At 39.4% G+C, this 24,811-nt stretch overlaps 1 protein-coding gene across 16 annotated transcripts in view; it reads left to right on the top strand.

Moving 5' to 3' along the window:
* Positions 1–24,811, top strand: part of LOC102154731 — a 49,485-nt gene that overhangs the window by 8,626 nt on the left and 16,048 nt on the right. For 4 of the 16 annotated variants that reach the window (XR_005372734.1, XR_005372732.1, XR_005372726.1 and 1 more), the window contains one exon: positions 12,193–12,239. The exons of 11 other annotated variants lie outside the window; for them this stretch is intronic. The gene's annotated coding sequence lies outside the window, so the exon portion shown is untranslated. Of the gene's footprint in view, positions 1–12,192; positions 12,240–17,812; positions 17,870–24,811 lie in introns of those variants that run through there. One more of the 16 variants, XR_005372741.1, reaches the window with a different exon arrangement.

Below are 24,811 nucleotides of genomic sequence, written 5' to 3'. Positions count from 1 at the left end.
TGTGAGTCATTTTATTCTATGAACCCTAGAAACGTGTCTCATCCTCCAGAGATTTGATGATCATTTAATTCTATTTTACTCTAGCTTTTCATTGTCTTGATTTATTTTTATTGACTTGTGGACCACCTGGAATTAGTTTTTGTGCATAATGTGTGGTCAGAGTTTAAAGCCATATTCCCTCAAGCAAGAGGGCTCAGGCAAACACCAGCAGTATTATTTGGTTTAAGCAGGAATTGATAAATAGAAGGGCCAGCAGGATGCATGGGGCCAGGAGAGTGGTGTGCTTGCTAAGTGTACCAGACACACTGTGGTCAAACATGGGAGTGACCTTGAGAGTGGAGCTGATTTGGAGTGTCAAATAGCCTTAGCTTGGGTGCCAGCTCAGAAAGCTTCTAGAAATGATAGCTGCCCAGCACTTGGATAGTTTAGGTGAAGGTGAGATCAGGTACCTCCAGATATCAGCCAGCTCTTTGTCAGGTAACCTTTGGAGAGCCCCCTGGATCATTCTTTGGCAATTCTGTTGTTTCTCCACACCCCCAAATTGTTAATTATTCCAACACTACTTATTATTGAATAATCTATCTCTTTACCAGTGATTTGGAAATCTTTTAAAGCATATATTAAATGCTTATATTTTACATATGTCTAATTATTTTAAAATATTAGTATCCTTAGGGATCCCTGGGTGGCGCAGCGGTTTGGCGCCTGCCTTTGGCCCAGGGCGTGATCCCGGAGACCCGGGATCGAGTCCCACATCGGGCTCCTGGTGCATGGAGCCTGCTTCTCCCTCTGCCTGTGTCTGTGCCTCTCTCTCTCTCTCTCTGTGACTATCATAAATAAATAAAAATTAAAAAAAATATTAGTATCCTTAACATCAGGATATTAACTTCATTAAGTTAAATTTTAAACATGTATTAATCTAATTTGTAAAACTTGCTATCATGTAATACAGGAATAAGTTAGTTTTTTTTTTAATTTTTTATTTATTTATTTATGATAGTCACGGAGAGAGGGAGAGAAAGAGAGACAGGCAGAGGGAGAAGCAGGCTCCATGCACCGGGAGCCCGATGTGGGATTCAATCCCGGGTCTCCAGGATCGCACCCTGGGCCAAAGGCAGGCGCCAAACCACTGCACCACCCAGGGATCCCATAATTTAGGGTTAAGAGAAAGCATTGTTATATGTATTTACCATTCCTATTTGTGAGATGTCTTAAGTTCTGCCTCTAATATCAGTAGAATTTTCTTTCTAGCTCGAATGTTTCAACAGTAGAGAATTTTCAAATAAAGACAATGCTTAAGATAATGGTTTTCTATTTGATTAAAGCAAAAATTTGCAAGTAGCTTTATTTTCATTTCACTTTTTTTTTTTTTAAAGAGTTATTTGACAGAGAGAGAGAGTACAAGCAGGGGGAGTAGCAGGCAGAGTGAGAGGGAGAAGCAGGCTCCCCCCTGAGCAGGGAGCCTGATGTGGAGCTGTGGGGCTCGATCCCAGGACCCTGAGATGATAACTGTGTTGAAGGCAGACTCCTAACTGACTGAGTCACCCAGGTGCACCTTCATTTCACTTTTGAATACATTTGATTTTTGTTACACTCTTGAAGATGAGGTATTTTTTAATTATTCCTTTGTAATTGTAAGTGGATACTAATGTTATGGTTTATCTTTTTAGTTACCTAAAATATACCCTCCTAATCTGAAAATAAAATTATCCATTGGAAGACAAAAACTAGTAAGGTTAATACTGACTACTAAAAATGGGTCTTACCTATAATATATTGAAAGAATAATTCAGTAACTGAGAAATGCTTATCTTAGAAATTTGAGGATGGTTCAATAATAAGTCTAATCTTAAAATACTGAATATGAAAAATACAAGATGCTGAAAAGTTATCTGATAAAAATGAACATTCTATTTTAAGTACTTACCAGAAATGAAATAGAAGGACAACTCAACATGGTAAAACCTTTTTCAAAATAACAATACTGTTTTTGTTGGCAAAATAATTAAGAATATTTCCATTAAAATGAGGAGCAAAATTAAGGGATCCTGGCTGTTGCCTGTGCAAATAAATGAAGACCAACCGAATAAGAAAAATAAAGACTATTTATTCTGAGTTTGCTCTAGCAAGGGAGTTAGCTACCATCACTGGAGTTTTGTCAGTTACTCTAAGGTAGGCAGAAGATTGAGAAAGCTTTATAGTAGAGAAAAGGGAAGACTTAATCTGTGTTTACCTGATTGAAGGCTTGGCACGGGGAAGCTTGTAGACAGGCTAACTAGAAATGAGACATCCTATGTGATTTGTTAGTGATGCATATTTTTCTGTCTGTGGTTGGTCCCACATTGGATGTTGGGACCAAATTAGGGAAGCTGTCAGTTATTAATGAAGTCATGGTCATTTTGGGCAGATTGTTATAGAAGTTATTGTTTAGCTTCTCGGATTGTCACTGTAGATAGCAGCCTGGCTTCCTGTAAGTCTGACTTGTAACAGACTGGCTTCCTGGGTTGTTTATTATAGATAAGGAGTTAGTTTCCTGGGCAGGTGGCTGCAGATTGTGGCCAAAATTCTGTTTTCCATATGGTCTGGCCATTGTCCATTTGTGTATTTAATCTCTCAAACACTGTAATTTAAAATTGTTTTGAAATTTCTGAATGCAATAAGATAGTAAGCAAGTGATTTAAATATAGAGGGTGTTACTTAAAAAATTACTTAAAAAAATAAATAAACTTGGGTGTGATATGGAAAGTAGATGATTGAATTTTTTGTTAAACTAAATGTTTGAATTAATAAAGTCGTTCAGGAAAAAAACACTCCACTGTTCTGGCAATAATTAGGTAGGAAATGTAACGAAAAAAGATTTCAGAGCGCCTGAGTGGCTCAGTGGTTGAGCGTCTGCCTTTGGCTCAGGTTGTGATCCCCGGGTCTTGGGATCGAGTTCTGCATTGGGCTCTCCTCAGGGAGCCTGCTTCTCCCTCTGCCTAACCTCTCTTCCTCTCTCTGTGTGTCTTTCATGAACAAATAAATAAAATCTTAAAAAAAAAAAAAGATTTCATTCACCATATCAATGAAATTTATACTTATGTTCTCAGTGAAGAGTGTTTTTGATCTATATAAGCCAAACTATCAAATTATTACCAGAGACAAAAAACACTGGAAACACCGTTTAATAGAAACATCCTTCATTTTCACCACTGAATGAAAGGAGAGGCGTACTGAGTTTTGGATAGAAAGCCTAAACATTGTAAATATTTCAGGCCATCTTAAATCAACTTAAAAATTTAATACAATTTCCAATGCAATTTTTTGGGTGGCAACTGAAATTTTTTTCTAAAGTTGATCTAAAAGAATAAGAGCAAGACATATTTATTCATCTAATATGTATTTATTGATTCCTGTATTCCAAACTCTAGGGGTACGTTAGTGAACAAAGTATTAACATTTTAAAGTAATCAGATATAAGTAAAAATGTGTTTTCTTCTTTTCTAATGGATTGTTATCATTAGTAAGTTTGATTTTATGAAGATGTAGACCTGATATAAAAAAAGTTATAAAACTTGTTTAAAACAAAAGTAGAAGTGTTATATCTCTTTCTTACTGAATTCCTGTTACAGCACCACTAAAAGGAAAACTCCTGGAGGGCAGGAATTTGCCTTTTCTACCTTTTGTAGCAGTGTCTTGTTTATAATATTTTAGATTTTTATAATCCCCTCAGTTATTAGTTGTCCATTACAGAAATATAAGAAGGGAAAATTTTCAAGTATAGGTTAAAAATGGCTAGAGTTTACTTTTCTTGACGTATTTTCCTTTGAACTCACATTGTACTTGTCTTTTAGACATAAAACATAAGGTTGTCTAGAGACATTTTACCCTATCAAGGAAGGAGAAAAAAAAATCCCTTAATTACTATACAGATTTAATCTATATATTGCCAATTCAGGTTAAATTGCTTAGTACAAGGAATACCTTGATGTCCACATTGATACCAGCCTAAAATAAAGAAAATGTTCTGTATTGAATTAATGATCTCTGTGGACACTAAGAAGCAATGAACACATGTTCCGATTGAAAGGCCAGATGATATTGAAACAGGACAAGAGAGGATGAAGCAAGATAATTTCTGAAGCTTACTTTTTTAAACTGCAAGTGCTAAGCTAAACTGAATTCTTACATTTCAAATCAGGGAAGAACACATTTTGGCCAATTTAGGAAACAGCATCTGGATTAAATATTCTTGTTTTTCATAAGTACTTTGGAAAAGATGTGTACAGAATTTTCTTCGTAAAGTTTCAAGGATCAAAATCATAAGCAATAATGAACATTATGTTTGGAATTGTATCTTTCCAAATTTGTCAGTGGGTTGGCAAAGGAGGGAAAGTTGTTTTCTTTTGGAAGTGTATGCCAGTATTTTAGTTATTTGAAGGTAGATTTTAATTATAATTCCTTGAGTGTCTGAATAATACCTCTACAAGGGAAGGAGTAGTGTATGGATGCTTGCCATCAGGACTATTGCATCAGAATGAGGCATAGCAGGCAGGCACTGTGTAGGGAATCTCCATAGTGGCTGCTTTCACCATTAAAATGCCAGTGAAATGAGGTGAGAATACTTTGTTAGCCTATTCCCTCTATCTACATTAAGGGGATAGGCCCATTTTTCACAATTTATCAAGCTTCATTCTCTTCTACAATGACCTAACTTGTTTCTGCTAAAGGGTCACATCAAAGTAGCATTGTTAACTTTGTCATTTTTGTGTCCTGAAGTCAGATTCTATTTTCTGAATCAAATATCAACTTGTTCAACAGCCACTGTGGTTGCACCACTGGATTTATCTCTCTCTTGAGATTTCATAGGTAGCTATTGCCACATACTTAAATGCATGTGTCATGTTTACTAAATTTGTCTTGCAGCACTAGAGTGGGTGCTCCTCACTGTATGTCTATTAGCCTCCAAGTTTTAATCTTGGGATATGTTGTTTAGCTAAAGATAAATAACAAGTGTGTTTTAGTGAAAATAACGATAATAATTAGTGAAAAAAATGATAATAATGATAGTTATTAGCAACCAGAGAAAGAGAGCACACATTTTAAAAACACAAACATGGGCAGCCCCGGTGGTGCAGCGGTTTAGCGCCGCCTGCAGCCCAGGGCATGATCCTGGAGACCCCGGATTGAGTCCCATATCAGGCTCCCTGCATGGAGCCTGCTCCTCCCTCTGCCTGTGTCTCTGCCTCTCTCTCTCTAGCTGTGTCTTTATGAATAAATAAATAAAATCTTTAAAAAAACAAACAAACATGATGAGATGTGATTATTCAAACTCTGAGATGCCAACTTAATGAGATATTAAAAATAGTAAAAGATTAATGAAATGTTTCTGTATTAGTTTCCTACTGCCACTATGACACATCACCATAAACTTAGTTACTTAAGACAATACAAATTAATTTTCTTACAGTTCCGGAGGTCAGAAATCTGAAATGAGTCATAGGAGGCTAAAATAAAGATGTCAGCAGGGCTGTGTTCCTTCTGAAGGCTCTAGTAGAGGATCACTTCCTTGTCTTTTCCAGCTCTTATCCCTAAGCTCATGGCCCTTCAACTTCACAGGGAGCCATGGTATCACTCTGACTTCTGTGATCATTTCTCTTCTGGCTTTCCTGTCTCCTTTCATTTATAAGGACCTTTGTGATTGCGTCGTGCCCAGCTAGATAATCCAGGCAAATTTCTCCATCTCAAAATCTTTTTTTTTTTTTTAAGATTTTATTTTATTTAATCATGAGAGATACAGAGCAGGAGAGAGAGAGAGGCAGAGACACAGGCAGAGGGAGAAGCAGGCTCCATGCAGGGAGCCCGATGTGGGACTCGATTCGGGGTCTCCAGGATCACGCCCTGGGCTGCAGGAGGCGCTAAACCACTGCGCCACCCAGGCTGCCCTCTATCTCAAAATCTTTAACTTAATCACACTGCAAAATCTCATTTACCATGTAAGATAACATACTCTGGGGATTGGGACATGGAATTCTGGCAAGTGGTAGGGCGGTTATTCTGACTACTACAGTTCCTTTAAATCAAAGCCCAAGGAAATACTTCTTTCACAGAGAAGTTTAAGGTGATGTGAAATTAGTAATGAACATAAACTAATTTCTAGGATGATTTGCCTTTTTTTTTTTTTTAAGATTCTATTTGTTTGAGAGAACATGTTTGAGGTGGTGGGAAGGGGCAGTGGGAGAGAGAAGCAGACTCTTCATTGAGCAGGGAGCTGGCATCATGACCTGAGCTGAAGGCAGACGCTTAACCGCTTAACTGACTGAGCCACCCAGGTGGCCCAAAAATAATTTGCTTTTTAAAAGTTTGTGAGTGGCACTGAGTGGCTTGGTCAACTAAGATCTGCCTTCTGTTCAGGTCATGATCCCAGAGTCCTGGGATTGAGCTTTGTGTTGGGCTCCCAGCTCAGTGGGGGGGTCTGCTCCCTCTCCTGCTGGTCTCCTTGCTTGTACTTCCTCTCTCTTTCTCAAATAAGTAAAATTTTAAAAACAATAAATGCAATACATTAATAAGTGATATATTCTTAATAATATAATAAAAATTGCTTATTGATTCTTACTGTCTTTTTTCTTTAGTAAACCCAGTTAAGTCAGTGAGAAATTTAATGAGGGGAGGAAGTTACATTCAGTGCCAGTCCAAGCCTGGGTAGCTTAGTTGGTTAAGCATCAGACTCTTGATTTCCAGGTCATCTCAGAGTTCTGGGATGGAGACAGTGATCAGCTGATACCTCCTTGGGCTCCCAGCTGGGGGTAGTCTCCTTGTCTCCTGTTCCTCTGCCCCTCCCCCTGCTCTGGTGGGTGCTCTTAAATAAATAAATAAATCTTTAAAAAAATCAGTCCTCAGTCATTTGTAGGTTTTAAATTCACAGAATCAGGATTTATAAGCATAATGTGCTTTAACACAGCAGATCTGAATAAACCCTCTTTTTTGTTTAATTTTTATTTATTTATTCATGAGACACACACACACACACACACACACACACACAGAGAGGCAGAGACACAGGCAGAGGGAGAATCAGGCTCCATGCAGGGAGCCTGACGTGGGACTCGATCCCGGGTCTCCAGGACCAGGCCATGGGCTGAAGGGGGTGCTGAACTGCTGAGCCACCCGGGCTGCCCTGAATAAACCCTCTTAATGTAACTTTCTAAAATCCAGATTTGAAACTTCTTTTGATATTTTTTGAGAATTTTCATATTATGTTTATAATTATTATGTTTCATATTATGTTAGAACATAGTACAGATACATTCCCCCCCCCATTTTTCCTGACATCTTTCCTATACTCAGCTAGAAGTACAAGCTTTGTTTTCTAAGCACTTTGAAGGGAAGTAAACAGATCTGAGAAGTAAAACCGGAATATAAAGTTAAAGGTGTGAAGAATTTCCCACTAGCCAGGACTTTGTGGGGTGTGGAGGAGACCTGAAAACCGTAATTCTTTATTTTTCTGTTTAATGCAGAAATGAAATTCTCCTTTATCTTGCTTTATTACAAGAAGACTTTTTCTGCTTATAATTTTCAGAATTAATGTGAATATTTTGGACAACCTTTAGCAATACTTGATTTTCAGCCAGAGGTGATTTTGCTCCCCTGGGGACATTTAGCAAAGTCCTAAGACATTTTTGTCACAGCTGGGGTTGAGGAGTGTTCCTGCATCTAGTGGCCAGAGGTCAGGGATGCTGCTAAACATCCAATGATGCAAGGACAAAGACTTACTGGCCCACAATATAAATAGTATGAAATTGAAAAATTTTGGGTTAATAGGATATTATTTAATTTTTGACAGGTTTTCTGTGGTAATGATGTGGTGTTTAAAAACTTTATTATAAAAGTGTAAGCACTAGAGGGCAGTACCTGCCCAACAATCGCAACTGATTTTACTTAACTTTGGTGGGGGAGGGGAGGATCTTTAAAGGAAAAAGGAGCTTGTGATTTGGGTAACTTGAAGATAAGTGACTGAAAGATCCTTAAAGAAGTATTTAGTAATTCTAGATCAAAAGACAGTTTTAACGAGTACTATTTCTGAAGTCAGTAAAAGCAGAGCAAGAAAGGTTTTTTTGTTTTCCTTTTCTTTTTATAATTATATCTTGTGACCTGTTGCCAGAGAAAGGGGAAAATTCACGTTAGGTTTTCACACACTGGAACACTAACGGCATTGCCACTTACACTTCTATTTTCTGTCTTGAAGCAGGTGATGGAAAGTCGTTATTCCTAGGGCATATGGATGACTGTAATGTAATGTCTAGAACACGGTAACTTAGAAAGGCAAAGTGATCGAACCCATTAGACACTTGAGTCTGACTTAATTCTGTGATTCTGTGAAACAGATAAGTAATACCCAGTTTTTTGCTGGAAGTATTTACATTAGCTTTCTATATAAGAATGCTGTACAATTTTCTATTTTTTTCCCTAAGAGTTGGTCTAGCTTTTTTTTTTTTTTTAAGATTTTATTTATTTATTCATGAGAGACACAGAGAGAGGCAGAGACATAGGCAGAGGGAGAAGCAGGCTCCACACAGGGGATCCCAGGACTCAGGGATCACTCCCTGAGCTGAGCCACCCAGGTGTCCCTGGTGTAGTTTTATTTTTTTTTTTTAAAGATTTCATTTATTTATTCATGAGAATACACAGAGAGGCAGAGACACAGGCAGAGGGAGAAGCAGGCTCCATGCAGGGAGCCCAACGTGGGACCCAATCCCGGGTCTCCAAGATCATGCCCTGGGCTGAAGGCTGCGCTAAACCACTGAGCCACCTGGGCTGCCCCCTGGTGTAGTTTTAAAAATGAAACAATTGAGGTAGGTGGTGAACTCTACATCTGAAACTAGTGATGTACTGTGGGTTGGCTAATTTAATTTAAATTTTAAAAAATACAGAAAAAATGAAAATGAAGCAATTTTTTCTTTTTAGTATGAGACATCCAGGCTTTGCCTGAGTTTTGGGGATTTTAATAAAAATTGAATCCCCTTCCCCAAACAGGCATGTAAGTGTTCTATAATTTGTGCTTTTCCTTCAACATTATGTCCATGTTCATACAAATAGCTCCAGTTATATCAACATTTATTATCTTTACTATTATATTTAGATTGTTTCCAGATACTTGATAACACAAATAATGATGTTATGTACATTTTTATATAGTTGTTTTTGTGTACATGTGTGCATGCTCTTTTTTTTTTTTTTTTTTTTTTTTTTTGCTATTTTATCAATTACAACTAATTTTTAAAAATGCAAAACTGGGTGCTTGGGTGGCTCAGCAGCTTAAGCATGTGCCTTCAACTAGGTCATGATCACAGGGTCCTGGGATTGAGCCCTACTGCTCCTTGCTCAGTGGGAGCCTGCTTCTTCCTCTTCCCCCTGCTCTTCCCCTGTGTGCACATGCACTCTCTCTCTCTGTGTCTCATAAATAAATGAATGAATAAATAAAATCTTTTAAAAATGCAGAACCCTATAATCTGTTCCATCAGACTGCATATTTTCTGAAAGTCTTAAGAAATATGAAGTGAATTCTCTGAGTCTTATGCTTTCATTTGGTTTAAGTAATGAGCTTAAACACATCTTTGTTGTTGCCTCTGGGGCTAGGAAGAGGTTAGTAATTGGTGTAGTGGTACAGAATACCCATTAGATGTTTCTTTTGAGAGGGTGCTAGGAATGGAGAAAAGACTAGGAAAATAATGGGCTCATGTGATTTTTTAATTTTAATTTTATTTTTTTTAATATTTTAATTTTTAAAATCTCTTTTAAATATCCACGAATAAGTCATATAAAAATAAATAGTTCAGACAGACTTTTTTTTTTAAAGATTTTATTTATTTATTAGAGAGAGAGAGACAGAGGGAGAAGCAGGCTCCACGCAAGGAGCCTGACGTGGGACTCAATCTCAGGTCTCCAGGATTAGGCTCTGGGCTGAAGGCAATGCTAAACCGCTAAGCCACCGGGGCTGCCTCTTCAGACAGACTTTATTGGTCTGGACTGGCTTTATTGCCTTCTACTAGAATGTAAACTCCATGAAAGCAGTAATTTTTGTCTATTTTTGTTTATACTTGTAAAAATGCCTAGCATATAGTAGATGTTAAAGGAATATTTTAGTCGTTGAATGAATGAATATATAGAACATAATCCATCTTAATAAACACTTAAAATTCACTGAACTACTATTTAAAATACATCAGTTAACACTAAGCAATATTATACTTAGAATTATCAAGATATTCTTGTTTTTCATTTAGATATTTTACACAGTAAAGACACAGTTGACTTTGTTCTCCACAGTGAATAATAATGAAAATAGCTAACTCGGGACACCTGAGTGGCTCAGCGGTTGAGCCACCTGCCTTTGGCTCAGGGCATGATCCCGGATTCCCGGGTTAAAGTCCAACATCGGGCTCCTTGTGTGGAGCCTGCTTCTCCCTCTGCCTGTGTCTCTGCCTCGATCTCTCTCTGTGTCTCTCATGAGTAAATAAATAAAATCTTAAAAAAAAAAAAAAGTTAACTCTAGTGAGTAAGGGCTAGGCACAGGGCATCACAATCTTTTAATCCATGTAACAACTCTATGAGGTAGGTATTATTCATCTCCATTTTTACCAATGGAGAAACCAAGCAGAGAGCTTAAATAACTGTCAGAAAGCTAGTAAATATCAGAGCAGAGATTTAAAATCAGTTTGGAAGAATGTTATTGTTTAAACCTGGCAGTAGGGATATTTGAAGTCCTAGAGTCCAGTCCTTTTAAGTCAAGCTCTGTAATAGAAACATAACATGAGGGGCGCCTGGGTGGCTCAGTCAGTTAAGCATCCGACTCTTGATTTCTGCTGGGGTCTTGATCTTGGGGTCATGGGATCAAGCCCCATCTTGGAGCTCAGCAGTCAGTGGGGAATCTGCTGGAGATTCTCTCCCTCTCTCTCTGTCCCTCCCTCCAATCATGCACTTGCACAATCTCTCTCAAATAAACAAATCTTTAAAAAATATATAACATGAGTCACTTTTTAAAATTAAAACTTTTCTAGTATAATATTTAAAACAGTAAAAAAATTGGTGAAGTTAATGTCTTTTTGGAATTAAAATCTTTATTACCAGGCACCTGGATGGTTCACTGGTTGAGTGTCTGCCTTTGGTTCTGGTCATGATCCCTGGGTTCTGGGACTGAGTCTAGCATCGAGCTCCCCTCAGGGAGCCTGCTTTTTCCTCTGCCTGTGTCTCTGCCTCTCTGTGTCTCTCATGAATAAATAAATAAAATCTTAAAAAATATCCTTATTACCAGTAACCTCCAAGAACTCAGGAATATAACTACATGCAAAAAGGTCCTCCAAGCAGTTTGTCATTTTTCTATGATGATACTGATTGTGAGAGGTTTTGAAGGTGCAATAGAGAAATATGGCATAAGTTTTCCTGTAAATATATCAGTGAATGTATATAAATATGACCTGCTCTTTGAATTATGAAATGAATCCTTGCCCAACTCATAGTCCAGAAAGATGCCATTTCACTTGACTTGTACTATATGCCATGGACCACATATATTAGTGGACTGCCAATATTGCCAGCAGCCAGTGTTTGGGAATGATGATATAAGAGCATTTCTGGGGAAAGATTTCTGAATTGAGGTCCATTTAGTCAGTGGGCATTTATTTATCTGCTGAATATGGCAAGAGTAGTAATATACTTCATGAAAGACACACAGAGAGGCAGAGACATAGGCAGACGGAGAGTCAGGTTCTCTGCGGGGAGCCCGATGTAGGACTCAATCCCAGGACCCTGGGATCACAACCTGAGCCACAGGCAGATACTCAACCACTGAGCCACCCAGGTGCCCCTAAGATTTATTTATTTTAGAGAGAGAGGGTGCATGAGCAAGACTGAGCAAGGGGAGGGGCAGAGGAAGAGGGAGAGAAGTAGATTTCTCACTGAGGTACCCCAAAAGATTTTTTATTTTTGAGCAATCTCTGTACCCAACGTGGGGCTTGAATTTATAATTCCGAGATCGAGTCTCATGCTGTGCAGACTGAGTCAGCCAGGCACCCCCAAAATCATGAACATTTCAAAAAAATGTTCACAAATATAATTTAAAATTCCGATGTGCCAATAGTGTGATGTGCCAAAGTTTTTCACAATTTCTTCAGCTATTTAGACATAGTTAGACATTTATTCTACTTTTCCATACAGGTATACTTTGGAAATATTGTGAATTTGACCCCAGACCTCTGTAATAAGTGAGTCCAATGAATTTTTTGGTTTCCCTCTGCATATAAAAGATGTTTATGATATACTGTAGTCTAATTAGTATACAATAGCATTGTTTCTAACAAAATGTATATACTGGAGCGCCTGGGTGGCTCAGTTAAGCATCTGACTTTGGCTCAGATCATGATCCTCAGGTTGAGCCCTGAGTCTGGCTCTGTGCTCAGTTGGGAGTCCACTTGTCCCTTTCCCTTTGCTCTTCCTCCCGCTGGTGCTGTCTCTCAAATATATAAATTCTTTTAAAAAATGTATATACCTTAATTAAAAAAATACTTTATTGGGGATCCCTGGGTGGCTAAGTGGTTTAGCGCCTGTCTTTGGCCCCAGGGTGTGATCCTGGAGACCTGGGATCGAGTCCCACATCGGGTTCCCTGAGTGGAACCTGCTTCTCCCTCTGCCTATGTCTCTGCCTCTCTCTTTCTCTGTGTTTCTCATTAATAAATAAATAAAATCTTTTAAAAAATACTTTATTGCTCAAAAATCCTAACCATTATCTAAGCTTTCTGTAAATCATCTTTTTTTGCTGGTGGAGTCTTGCTGCAATGTTGATGACAACTGACTGATCAGAGTGTTGGTTGCTGAAGACTGGGCCGCTGAGGCAATTTTTTTTTTAATATTTTTTATTTATTCATAGAGACACACACAGAGAGAACACAGGCAGAGAGAGAAGGAGGCACCATGCAGAGAGCCCGTTGTGGGACTGTGCCACAGGGGCTGCCCTGCTGAGGCAATTTTTAAAAATAAGACAATGGGGTGCCTGCCTGGCTGGCTCCGTCAGAAGAGCATGCAACTCTTGACCTGGAGGTTTTAAGTTCAAGCCCCACGTTGGGTGTAGAGATTACCTGAAACATTTTTTAAAAACTTAGATAAAAAAGACAAAGGTTTTTTTTTTTTTTTTTTTTTTTTTTTTTTAAGACAACGAAGTTTGCCACATTGACTGACTTCTCCTTTCACAAATGATTTCTCTAGCATGTGATTCTATTTGATAGCATTTTACCCACAGTAGAACTTTCAAAACTGGAGTCAATCTTCTCAAATTCTGTTGCTTATCAACTACAGTTATGTAATATTCCAAGTCCTTTGTTGTCATTTCAACAATCTTCACAGCATCTTCATCAGGAATAGACTCCATCTCTAGAAACCTTTCTTTGGTCATCCCCGAAGAAGCAGCTCCTCATTCCTTCAAGTTTGATCATGAGATTGCAGCAATTCAATCACATCTTCAGGCTGTACTTCTAATTCTTGTTCTCTTGCTGTTTCCACCACCCTGCAATCATTTCCGCTTCTGATCTTGAACTCCTCAAGGTCATCCATGAAGGTTGGTGTCAGTTTCTTCCAAACTTGTTAATGTTCATTTTTGACCTCCTCCCATGAATTATGAATAGTCCTATGGCATCTAGAATGGTGAATCCTTTCCAGGCAGCTTTCAATTTATTTTGTCCAGCTCCATCACAGGAATCACTATGGCAGTAATATCCTTATGGAATGTATTTCTTTGTTTAAAAAGATTTTATTTATTCATGAGAGACACAGAAAGAGAGGCAGAGACATAGGTAGAGGGAGAAGCAGGCTCCCCGAGAGGCGCCTGATGAGGGACTCAATCCCGGGACCCTGGGATCATGCCCTGAGCTGAAGGCAGACGCTCAACTGCTGAGCCACCCAGGCATCCTGTATTCCTTAAATAATAAGATTTGAAAGTTGAAATGACTCCTTGATCCATGAGCTACATACAGAATGGATGTTGTGTTAGCAGGCATGAAGACAATATTAATCTCATTGTACATCTCCATCAAAGCTCTTGGGTGAGCAGGAGCATTTTCAATGAGCAGTCATATTTGAAAGGAATCCATTTTATGAACAGTAGTTCTCAAAAGGTGGGCTTTGTTTCATTTCTAGAGCATGGGCAGAGTAGATTTAGCATAATCCTTAAAGTTCTAGGATTTTCAGAATTGGTAAATGAGCATCGGCTTCAACTGTAAGTCACCAACTGTATTCGCCTCTAACAAGAGAGTCAGCATATCTTTGGAAGCTTTGAAGCCTTGACGGCTTCTGCTTGCAGTGACTTCTGCTTTCTAGCTATGAAAGATCTAGGTGACGTCTTCTAACACAAGGCTGTTCCATCTACATTGAAAACCTGTTTAGTGTAGCCACCTTCATTGATGATCTTAGCTAGATCATCTGGATAACTTTGCAGCTTTGACATCAGCACTTCCTACTTTATCTTACACTTTTATGTTATGGAAACAGCTTCTTTCCTTAAATCTCATAAACCAACGTCTGCTAGCTTAAACTCTTTGGCAGCTTCCTCACCTCTCTTAGACTTCACAGGAATGAAGAGTTAGGGCTTCGCTCTGGATCAGGCTTTGGTTTAAGGGAATATTGTGGCTGGTTTGATCTATCCAGACTACAGACAGACTACCACTTTGTCCATATCAACAAATAGGCAGTTTTGCTTTTTTATCATTCATGTGCTCACTGCAGTAGCACTTTTAATTTTCTTTTTTTTTTTTTTAAAGATTTTATTTATTCATGAGAGACACAGAGAGAGGCAGAGATGTAGGCAGAGGAAGAAGCAGGCTCCATGCAGGGAGCCTGATGTGGGATTTGATCCCAGGACCCCAGAATCACGACCTGAGCTGAAGGCAGATGCTCAACGACTGAGCCAGCCAGGCATCCTTGCAGACAATTTCTTTTTTTTTTCCCCCCGACAAATTCTTTTTTTCTTTTAATTTTTTTTTATTTATTTATGATAGTCACACACACACACAGAGAGAGAGAGAGAGAGAGGCAGAGACATAGGCAGAGGGAGAAGCAGGCTCCATGCACCGGGAGCCTGATGTGGGATTGGATCCCAGGTCTCCAGGATCGGGCCCTGGGCCAAAGGCAGGCGCTAAACCGCTGCGCCACCCAGGGATCCCTCCCCCGATAAATTCTTAAAGGAATTCCAAAGGCAGAAGATGCTCAACCGCTGAGCCACCGAGGCATCCCTCCTTCAAGAACTTTTCCTTTGCATTCACAACTTGGCTAACTAACTTGGCTCTAGAGACTTAGCTTCTGGCCTGTCTTGGCTTTTGCTATGCCTTCCTTACTAAGTTCACTCATTTCTAGCTTTTGATTTAGAATGAGAGACATGTGACTCTTCCTTTCTTATAAGTACTGAGGGGCCATTGAAGAGTTATTGATTGGTCTAGTTTTAATTTTATTGTGTCTCAGGGAATGGGGAGGTCCAATGAGAGAGAGAGAGGCAGGTGGATGGTTGGTCAGTGGAGTGGTCAGAACACCTGCAACATTTATAATTAGGTTTTCCATCTTACATGGGCATGGCTTATGGCACCCTAAAACAATTACAATAGTAACATCACAGATCACTATAAGAAAAATAATAATACCGAAAAAGTTTGAAACATTGTGTGAATTGCCAAAATATGACAGAGACATGAAGTGAGCAAATGCTGTTGAGAAAATGATGCCAATAGACTTGTTCAATGTAGAGTTGCCACAAATTCTACAATTGTAAAAAATTCAGTATCTTTGAAGCTTAATAAAGTGAAGTGCAATAAAAATGAGGTATGCTGGAATTTGATGCTTCAGTGGCCATCTTTTTTCATATTCAGGATTATTTTTTCTATTTCTTTTTGGGGGTTCTATGCTCTATAAAAATATTCGATTTCATTCTAGAAATTCTAGTTAGTTAATATATATGTAAAAGTGTTTTCAGGTGTAGAATTTGGTGATTCATCATTCACATATAACACCCCAGTGCTCATCACAAGTGCCCTCCTTAATATCCATCACCAATTTAGCCTACCTCCCTTCATCAACCCTCTGTTGTCTATAGTGAAGAGTTTTTTATTTTTTTTTTATTTATTTATGATAGTCACAGAGAGAGAGAGAGAGAAAGGCGGAGACACAGGCAGAGGGAGAAGCAGGCTCCTTGCAGGGAGCCCAACGTGGGACTCGATCCCGGGTCTCCAGGATCGCGCCCTGGGCCAAAGGCAGGCGCCAAACCATTGCGCCACCCAGGGATCCCTATAGTGAAGAGTTTCTTATGGTTTGCTTTTCTCTTTCTTTCTTCCCTTCCCCTATGTTCTTCTGTTTTTTTTTCCCCCCTTAAATTCCACATGAGTGACATTGTATGATATTTGTCTTTCTCTGGCTGACTTATTTCACTTAGCATAATAATAATACACTCTAGCTCTACCCACATCATTGCAAATGGCAAGGTTTCTTTTTTTTTTTTTTTTAAGATTTATTTATTTATTCATGAGAGACACACACAGAGAGAGAGGCAGAGAGACACAGGCAGAGGGAGAAGCAGGCTCCTGGCAAGGAGCCCAATGTGGGACTAGACCCTAGGACATAACGATCACACCCAGAGCCTAAGGCAGACACTCAACCATTGAGCCACCCAGGTGCCCAAGGGTTTATTTTGATGGCTGAGTAATATTCTTGTGTGTGTGTATACCACATCCTTTTTTTTTTTTTTACAATTATTATTTATTTATTTTATTTATTTTAAATTTTTTTTTTTTTTTAATTTATGATAGTCACACAGAGAGAGAGAGAGGCAGAGACATAGGCAGAGGGAGAAGCAGGCTCCATGCACCGGGAGCCCGATGTGGGATTCGATCCCGGGTCTCCAGGATCACGCCCTGGGCCAAAGGCAGGCGCTAAACCGCTGCGCCACCCAGGGATCCCTATTTATTTATTTTAGACCTAGTTTGGGGAGGGGGAGGGAAGAAGCAGAGGGAGAGAGATAAGCACACTCCACATTGAGTGCAGAGCCAACATGAGACTTGATCCCACCACCTCAGAACATGACCTGAGCCCAAATCCAAAGTCTGCTGCTCAACCAGTTGAGTCACCCAGGTGCCCCTATACCACCTCTTCTTGATCCATTCATCAGTCGATGGACATTTAGGCTCTTTCCATAATTTGACTGTTATTGTTAGTGCTGCTATAAACATTGGGTGCATGTGCCCCTTTGAATCGGTGTTTTTGTGTTCTTTGGGTAAATACCTAGTAAGTAGTGCAATTGCTGGATGGTAGGGTAGTTCTGTTTTTAACTTTTTTGAGGAACCTCTACAATGTTTTCCAGAGCAAGATTATTTTCTTTAGATCGAGTTCCTGCAAATGGAACTGCCATTCTGAAGAATACAAACATTTTTAAGGTTCCTGATATATTTTGACAAATTGCATACTAGAAGGGTTTGTCCCATTTACAACTCATCGTATGTGAAAGGGCCCATTTCATGACAGTCACCAGCACTGAAGTACTCTTTTTTTTTTTTTTCTAAATTGAGGGACAAAATGTTATTGTTTTAATATCAATTCTTTGGTCACTATTATTCAGTATGAACATTTCCTGATATTTATGGCTATTTTCTATTTATGTTATAATTTACTTTGCTATTTTCTCGGGTTTTTCTTTTCTTTTTTTTTTCCGGGTTTTTCTTATCAGTTTGAGTTCTTATGTATTAAGTAAGACATTGTTAATTTTTTAAATGAACAGTGTTGACAGTTCCTTTAATATTCCTTTAAACAGGGATCCCTGGGTGGTGCAGCGGTTTGGCGCCTGCATTTGGCCCAGGGCGCGATCCTGGAGACCCGGGATCGAATCCCACGTCGGGCTCCCGGTGCATGGAGCCTGCTTCTCCCTCTGCCTGTGTCTCTGCCTCTCTCTCTCTCTCTCTGTGTGTGTGACTATCATAAATAAATAAAAATAAAAAAAAATATTCCTTTAAACACCAATTTTCAACATTAAGGTTTTTGTTAAAATATGGGGAGAAAGATTGAAGAAAACATTTAGTTTCAATGCTTTTATTTTTTATTTTTTTAATAATAAATTTATTTTTTATTGGTGTTCAATTTGCAAAATACAGAATAACACCCAGTGCTCATCCGTCAAGTGCCCCCCTCAGTGCCCTTCACCCATTCACCCCCACCCCCCACTCTCCTCCCCCTTCCACCACCCCTAGTTCGTTTCCCAGAGTTAGGAGTCTTCATGTTCTGTCTCCCTTTCTGATATTTCCTACCCATTTCAATGCTTTTAGGTGCTCTTTTTAACTGCTTTCTTATACGGTCAATGGATGTGGGCCCAATTTCTACAAAAAATGTAGGAAAAAATGCTTTTGGGAAAAAAATGCCTTTGGGAATATTTACTTTGGGTTATCTTCACCAACTCTTCAGAGTTGGTTGCATGTGAAGATTTTTTAAAAATTAATTTATTGAGATGCAATTTACATATGAAAAGATTTTTAGATTCAAATTTTGGAAAGTTGTATTGTTTGATTTGGAAAGGATGGATGGGCTATGCACCTTTTGTTTTGTTTTGTTTTTGTATCTCAAAACCTGAAGAGTGCTTTATTGTTAATTCCCAGTGCTCAGGGACTGACTGACTTTCTTTCTTTCTTTTTTAATTAGTGCTGGTTTCTGTGGGTTGCAGACTTTTCTCCAATAGCTGAAAACAGAGACTTCTGGGTACTTTTTCTTCTTTCTTCACAGTTTTTAAAGAGCCCCTTGCCTCCACTGTTTGTCATTATGTGTCCTGAAGTACAGAATAGAAAATGCAAAACAAGACAGCTGTACAGGAGGTTTTTCTTTTTAAAGAAGTTGATGGACAAATAGCACAAGGTTCACTGTTCTCGCCAGCTGAGAGCTGAGCTTCCAGAAAGCGCTACTTTAAGGGAACAAGTGAAGTAGTGTGGAAGGTCTGAAAGGCTTCATTGACACAACAGCCGGGAGTCTCTTGTACCATATTGTCTGGTATTCACTGCCCTTCGGAAACCAGCTCTTGAGACTTCCACGCCTCCAACATCTCCCAAAGCTTAAAAAATTAGTTTTTTTTTTTTTTTTCTGTTTTTCTGTGTATGGGTATTTTTCTTTCTTTCTTTCTTTCTTTCTTTTTTTTTTTTTTTTTTTTTTTTGCCATTGTAAGTGGTTTTCTAGGTGAAATTCCTGAAAAGGTGTTTGTTTTTGTTTATCTTTGACCTTTGGGTGTTGTCAATGATTTACATAATCATGTAGCTTACCTGGTGAGAACAGTGGGAGTCTGGGCAGTAAGGCATGTCTCTGACAAATCAGTGGTCTAGTATTTGTTTTCTGAGCCAGAGTCTAAGGGCTGCAAGCAAAAAGGAGTACCACAGTGGGGGGGGACATAAGGCAAATCTGGAGGTGATGATTTAAACCATTATTGATAGTTTCTCCGTTCCCTTGAAGGTTGATGTGGAGAGATTTAAGTTTGTTTTAAGAAATAACTTTCCAGTGGAACAAGATACTAAGAGTTATTAGGTTTGTATCAGTGAAGCTGTATACTCATTTGTAAACGTAGACAGCCCTTCAAGGAAGATAGTCATCTGTAGCATGTTGGTTTGGTATCGAAGGGCTGGGGCCAGGCAATCTCTTCATCAATGGCTTTCATTCAAGTCTTAATAGAGCTTCCATTATGTGTCTTGGGAAAGGATGTGGCCTGTGCTCCTGAACTTTGAGGAGCTCAGAGTCATAGACCCACAGACTGGAAGATCCTCAGAGATCAGTACTCCACCCTTATTCTGCAGGGTTTACTGAGGCCCAGAAAGGTGATTTGCTCTTGATTACATGGAGAGTTCGTGGCAGATTCTTGGCTCTCTGGAAGCTAAATCTTTTTACTCCCAGCTTGGTATTTTTCCATTCACCGTTTGTTTAAAGTGCTTTGTAGCTGTTAGAGAACAATTCAGAGAATAATTAGCTGTAAAATTTTAAGATTTTATTTATTTATTCATGAGAGACATGGAGAGAGAGGCAGAGACATTAGGCAGAGGGAGAAGCAGGCTCCCCGTGGGGAGCCTAATGCGGGACTCAATCCCAGGACCCCGGGATCATGACCTGAGCCAAAAGCAGATAGATGCTCAAACACTGAGCCACCCAGGTGTCCCTAATTAAGCGTTAATTGAATAATCAGTTGCCATCACATATGGGGAGAGTTCATTGTTAATTGGAGTTATCTGGACGGATGACAGATTTTGAGGAATGGGTGTGGTGTGAACATTACAAAAGAACCAGAGAAATCTGGTCTCTGTTCTGTGCTGCTGGGGGACATACATGAAGAAATGTATATCCTTAAGTATGATTCCGAAGCCTTTGCAGATAAAGAGAAATAAAAAAGAAAAAAGAAAAGAAAGGAAAAGAAAGTAGATTTTACCTGAAGGGCAATGGAGAATATTAGTATCATTTAAATTTTAGAATGTTCAGGGACACCTGGGTGGCTCAGCAGTTTAATGCCTGCCTTTGGCCCAGGGCATGTTCCTGGAGTCCTAGGATCGAGTCCCCACATCGGGCTCCCTGTATGGAGCCTGCTTCTCCCTCTGCCTGTCTGTCTATCTGTCTCTCTTTCTGTGTCTCTCATGAATAAATAAATAAATCTTAAAAAACAAACAAACAAACTAGGGGGCAGAATATTTACTACTTGGAGTGGGAAGCAGGGGTTTTCTGTCATGGCATCTGCCACCATGGGCCTGTTTTGATTCAGCTGTTGGATGCTGCCAGGACAGGCCTCTCACCTTCCTGATAGCTGCCCATGATTTCCTCATTGCTGACCTCCAGGCATCCTGTTACAACCTAACTAGCTGGCTACTCTAACACAGGCATACTTCAGAGATGTTGTGGGTTTGGTTCTAGGTCACTGCAATGAAGCAAGTCAAATGAATTTTTTGGTTTCCCAGTGCATCTAAAAATTATGTTTACACTAAACTGTAATCTATTAAATGTGCAATAGCATTGTGTCTAAAATAAATTGTACAGGTTTTAATTAAGAAATACTTTCTTGCTAAAAAAATGCTATCTGAGCTTTCAGCAAGTTGTAATCACTGATCACAGATCACCATAATAAATAGAATAATAATGAAAAAGTTTGAAATATTATGAGGATTACCAAAGTGTGATAGAGATGTAAAGTGAGCAATGCTGCTGGAATGATGGTGCCTATAGACTTGCTTGATGCAGGGTTGCCACAAACCTTCAATTTGTAAAACAGGCAATATTTGCAAAGCACAATAAAACGAGGTATGCCTGTTATTTCTAGTATTTTTGCAAAAATAATATTTATTCATATTAAAATGAATATTAAAACATTTAATATTTCTCTTTTTATAAAATGGGAACATACTATGCACCTTGCTCTTCCCTTTACGAATTCACCCAAGCATTATATTGTGGCAGTTTTGCCACATCTACTTTATTCTTTTGAATGATTCCTTAATGGTCCATTGAATTAATGTGTTATAATTTACTTATATTGGACTCCAAACTTATGGACTTCAGGGCGGTTTCCAATTTTTATTTTTTATTTTTTTTTAAAATTTTATTTATTTATTTATTTATGATAGTCACAGAGAGAGAGAGAGAGAGAGAGAGAGGCAGAGACATAGGCAGAGGGAGAAGCAGGCTCCATGCACTGGGAGCCCGACGTGGGACTCCATCCCGGGTCTCCAGGATTGCGCCCTGGGCCAAAGGCAGGCGCTAAACCGCTGCGCCACCCAGGGATCCCGGTTTCCAATTTTTAATATTTGAATTAGATTTTAAATAAGAGCAGACACATAATGAAGGAAGAATTCATAGTGAAAAGAGGTTTATACATAAACAGGGACCCCCTAGCATTTTTGTGACCAAGGAGCTGTTCTTGACTTGCCTAAGCCTTAAGATGACAGATTTATGAGGGTGGAGGTGGGAGTGCAGTGGTGTTTATGCAGACCTTCAAGTCTATGTGTAGAATTGGAATGTGACTTAAGAGCTGGGCATTCTAACAGTACGCACTTCTTCACCAGTTAAAGGTCTTTCAGGGGAGGAGGTGTGAACACTGACTGTGTTCCCCTCCTGTAGAAATGCCTTGTTGCCCATCCTTAGCTGTCACCTCATTGCATTCTAAATCTGCCTGGTATCATAATTGTTTCTCTGGGCACCCCAGCCATAGTGAGAAACACGAAGTATTTGTAAAAGACAGAAAATAGGCTTGATGGCGTGAATAGAAAGTTATGTCAGGGAAGAATGACAAATGGGCCATTTGTGTGAGGCCACCTCCTTTCATCTAAGCACATTTGTCCTCTCCCACTGCTGTGGGAAGAGTCCATTCCAGATGCACTCATTTACCAGTTGCATGATTCTGGGGATGTGTCAACATCTCTAAGCTTCAGTTCCCCTATCAATAAAATGGGCATAATAATTCCTGATTGGCACAAGTACTGGGAAGGTTGAATAAGCTAATGGTTATGGAAGGGCTTATTTTATTTTTCCCAAGGCCTTCACAGAATGGAATTTGTAAGGCAATATGTGATCCAATCCAAGACAGCGAGGCATAATCTGTTCTTTTCTGGGATGTGCCTGACAGGGGCCAGTGTAATCCTCTCATACCCTGACCTTGTGTGCTTTATTTAAACTACTCCTGAAAATTCACTGCCTTTAAGAAAATATTACCAAATTTCTTTATAATTGCATATCACTTTGTGACTGGCAAAAAGACCTTAGCAATAGTGATCTAATATAAGCCTCCCAGCAAACTGTCCAGGGTAAGTAAGACGTGTATAACTCCCAGGTAACAGGTGGTATAATAGGCTCAGAGAGGTTGATACAAAGAAACTGAGACTCAGAGAAGACAAAAATAATAAACAGCAGAGAGCAGGAATAGGTCCCCTCTAGACTACTTACAGGACTGATGAGGTGAGAGATAACTGCCCTGCTCTCAATCTGCCTAGGCTAGCAATGCTTGTGTCTGCTTCCCCAATTTTCCCCAATCATATTTTACATCCTAGTAAAATGCCTGTCACTTAAAAAAAAGATTTTATTTTATTTATTTGACAGAAGGAGAGAGAGCGAGCATACAAGCAGGGGGAGCAGCAGGCAGAGGGAGAAGGAGAAGCCTCCTCTGCAGGGAGCCTGATGTGGGGCTCAGTCCCAGGAGACTGGGATCATGACCTGAGCCAAAGGCAGATGCTCAACTGACTGAGCCATCCAGGTGCCCCTGCATGTTACTTTCAAAACAAATTTTCATTGAAAAAATAAATACTATTGGCAAGATATTTTACAGTTTGCAAAACACCTTAAAATCCATGGACTCGTTTGATTCTTGACAATAATGCTATGAGGTAAGCAGAGCAAATAGGAGTAATTCCACTTTGCGGATGAGGAAATAGATTTAGGAAATGAGACCTTCCCAAGGTTAAACACCCAGTAAGGAACAGAGCCAGAACAGGAACCTGGCTTTTTGGTCAACGGTATCAATGCCTTTTTTTATACTTTCATTATTGTTATTAGGCTTTTATTATGCCTTTGTGACTATCTTTTTCTGAAATTCAAATTAGATAACCTTGTGTAGACATTTATTACAAAACATTTATTGAGCACTTTTGTAAACTACTCAGCATCAAGTTGGGAAAAAAGTAAATAAACAGTTACAATCAAAGATAAAACATACTGGGATCCCTGGGTGGCGCAGCGGTTTGGCGCCTGCCTTTGGCCCAGGGCGCGATCCTGGAGACCCGGGATCGAATCCCACATCGGGCTCCCTGCATGGAGCCCGCTTCTCTCTCTGCCTGTGTCTCTGCCTCTCTCTCTCTCTCTCTGTGACTATCATGAATAAATAAATAAAAAATCTTTAAAAAAAAAAAAAAAAGATAAAACATACTTTGAAATTTGGAGATTTAATAAATGGTTTTTAATGATACATGGTGATAGTTTTTTCTCAAAAGGTAATAATCACAATTGGTTTTTGTAAAAAGTGGGAGAAAGGGGCAGCCCAGTGGCTCAGTGGTTTAGTGCCGCTGCCTTCAGCCCAGGGTGTAATCCTGGAGACCCAAGATTGAGTCCCATGTTGGGCTCCATGCATGGAGCCTGCTTCTCCCTCTGCCTGTGTCTCTGCCTCTCTCTGTGTGTCTCTCATGAATAACTAAATAAAATCTTAAAAAAAAGAAAAAAAAGTGTGAGAAAGAAGCCACACACATACATACTCATGTGTGTGATGCATAGCCCCCTGCCCCATCAGTGAAAATCATCTGAATTTTACATTCCAGTAAGTAACTGGCATTTCTTGGCATGTTAATCTGTAGGAGATTTTTTTTTTTTTTAATTTATCATAGTCATCACAGAGAGAGAGAGAGAGGCAGAGGGAGAAGCAGGCTCCATGCACTGGGAGCCCGACGTGGGATTCGATCCCCGGTCTCCAGGATTGTGCCCTGGGTCAAAGGCAGGTGCGAAACCGATGCGCCACCCAGGGATCCCCTGTAGGAGATTTTAGACTGCAGGTGCTGTAGCGTATCATCAGAGAATGTCAAGTAGATTACAGTATTATGTTACTTTGATGTCACTGCCCAGCATTGTTTTGGTCTTATCCTTGCTAACAGATACCACAACATCATGTGATAAAAGAGAATTTGTAATAATTTCCTTTGTAAACAGCATATTTCTTGCTTGATAATAAAGACTTACTTGGGCAGCCCTGGTGGCTTAGTGGTTTAGCGTCGCCTTCAGCCCAGGGCGTGATCCTGGAGACCCAGGATTGAGTCCCACGTTGGGCTCC

Source organism: Canis lupus, chromosome 17 (assembly GCF_011100685.1).
Source record: "Canis lupus familiaris isolate Mischka breed German Shepherd chromosome 17, alternate assembly UU_Cfam_GSD_1.0, whole genome shotgun sequence".
Lineage (NCBI taxonomy): Eukaryota > Metazoa > Chordata > Mammalia > Carnivora > Canidae > Canis > Canis lupus.
The sequence above is the reverse complement of the archived record's forward strand: the minus strand, read 5'-3'. Positions and strand labels throughout refer to the sequence as shown.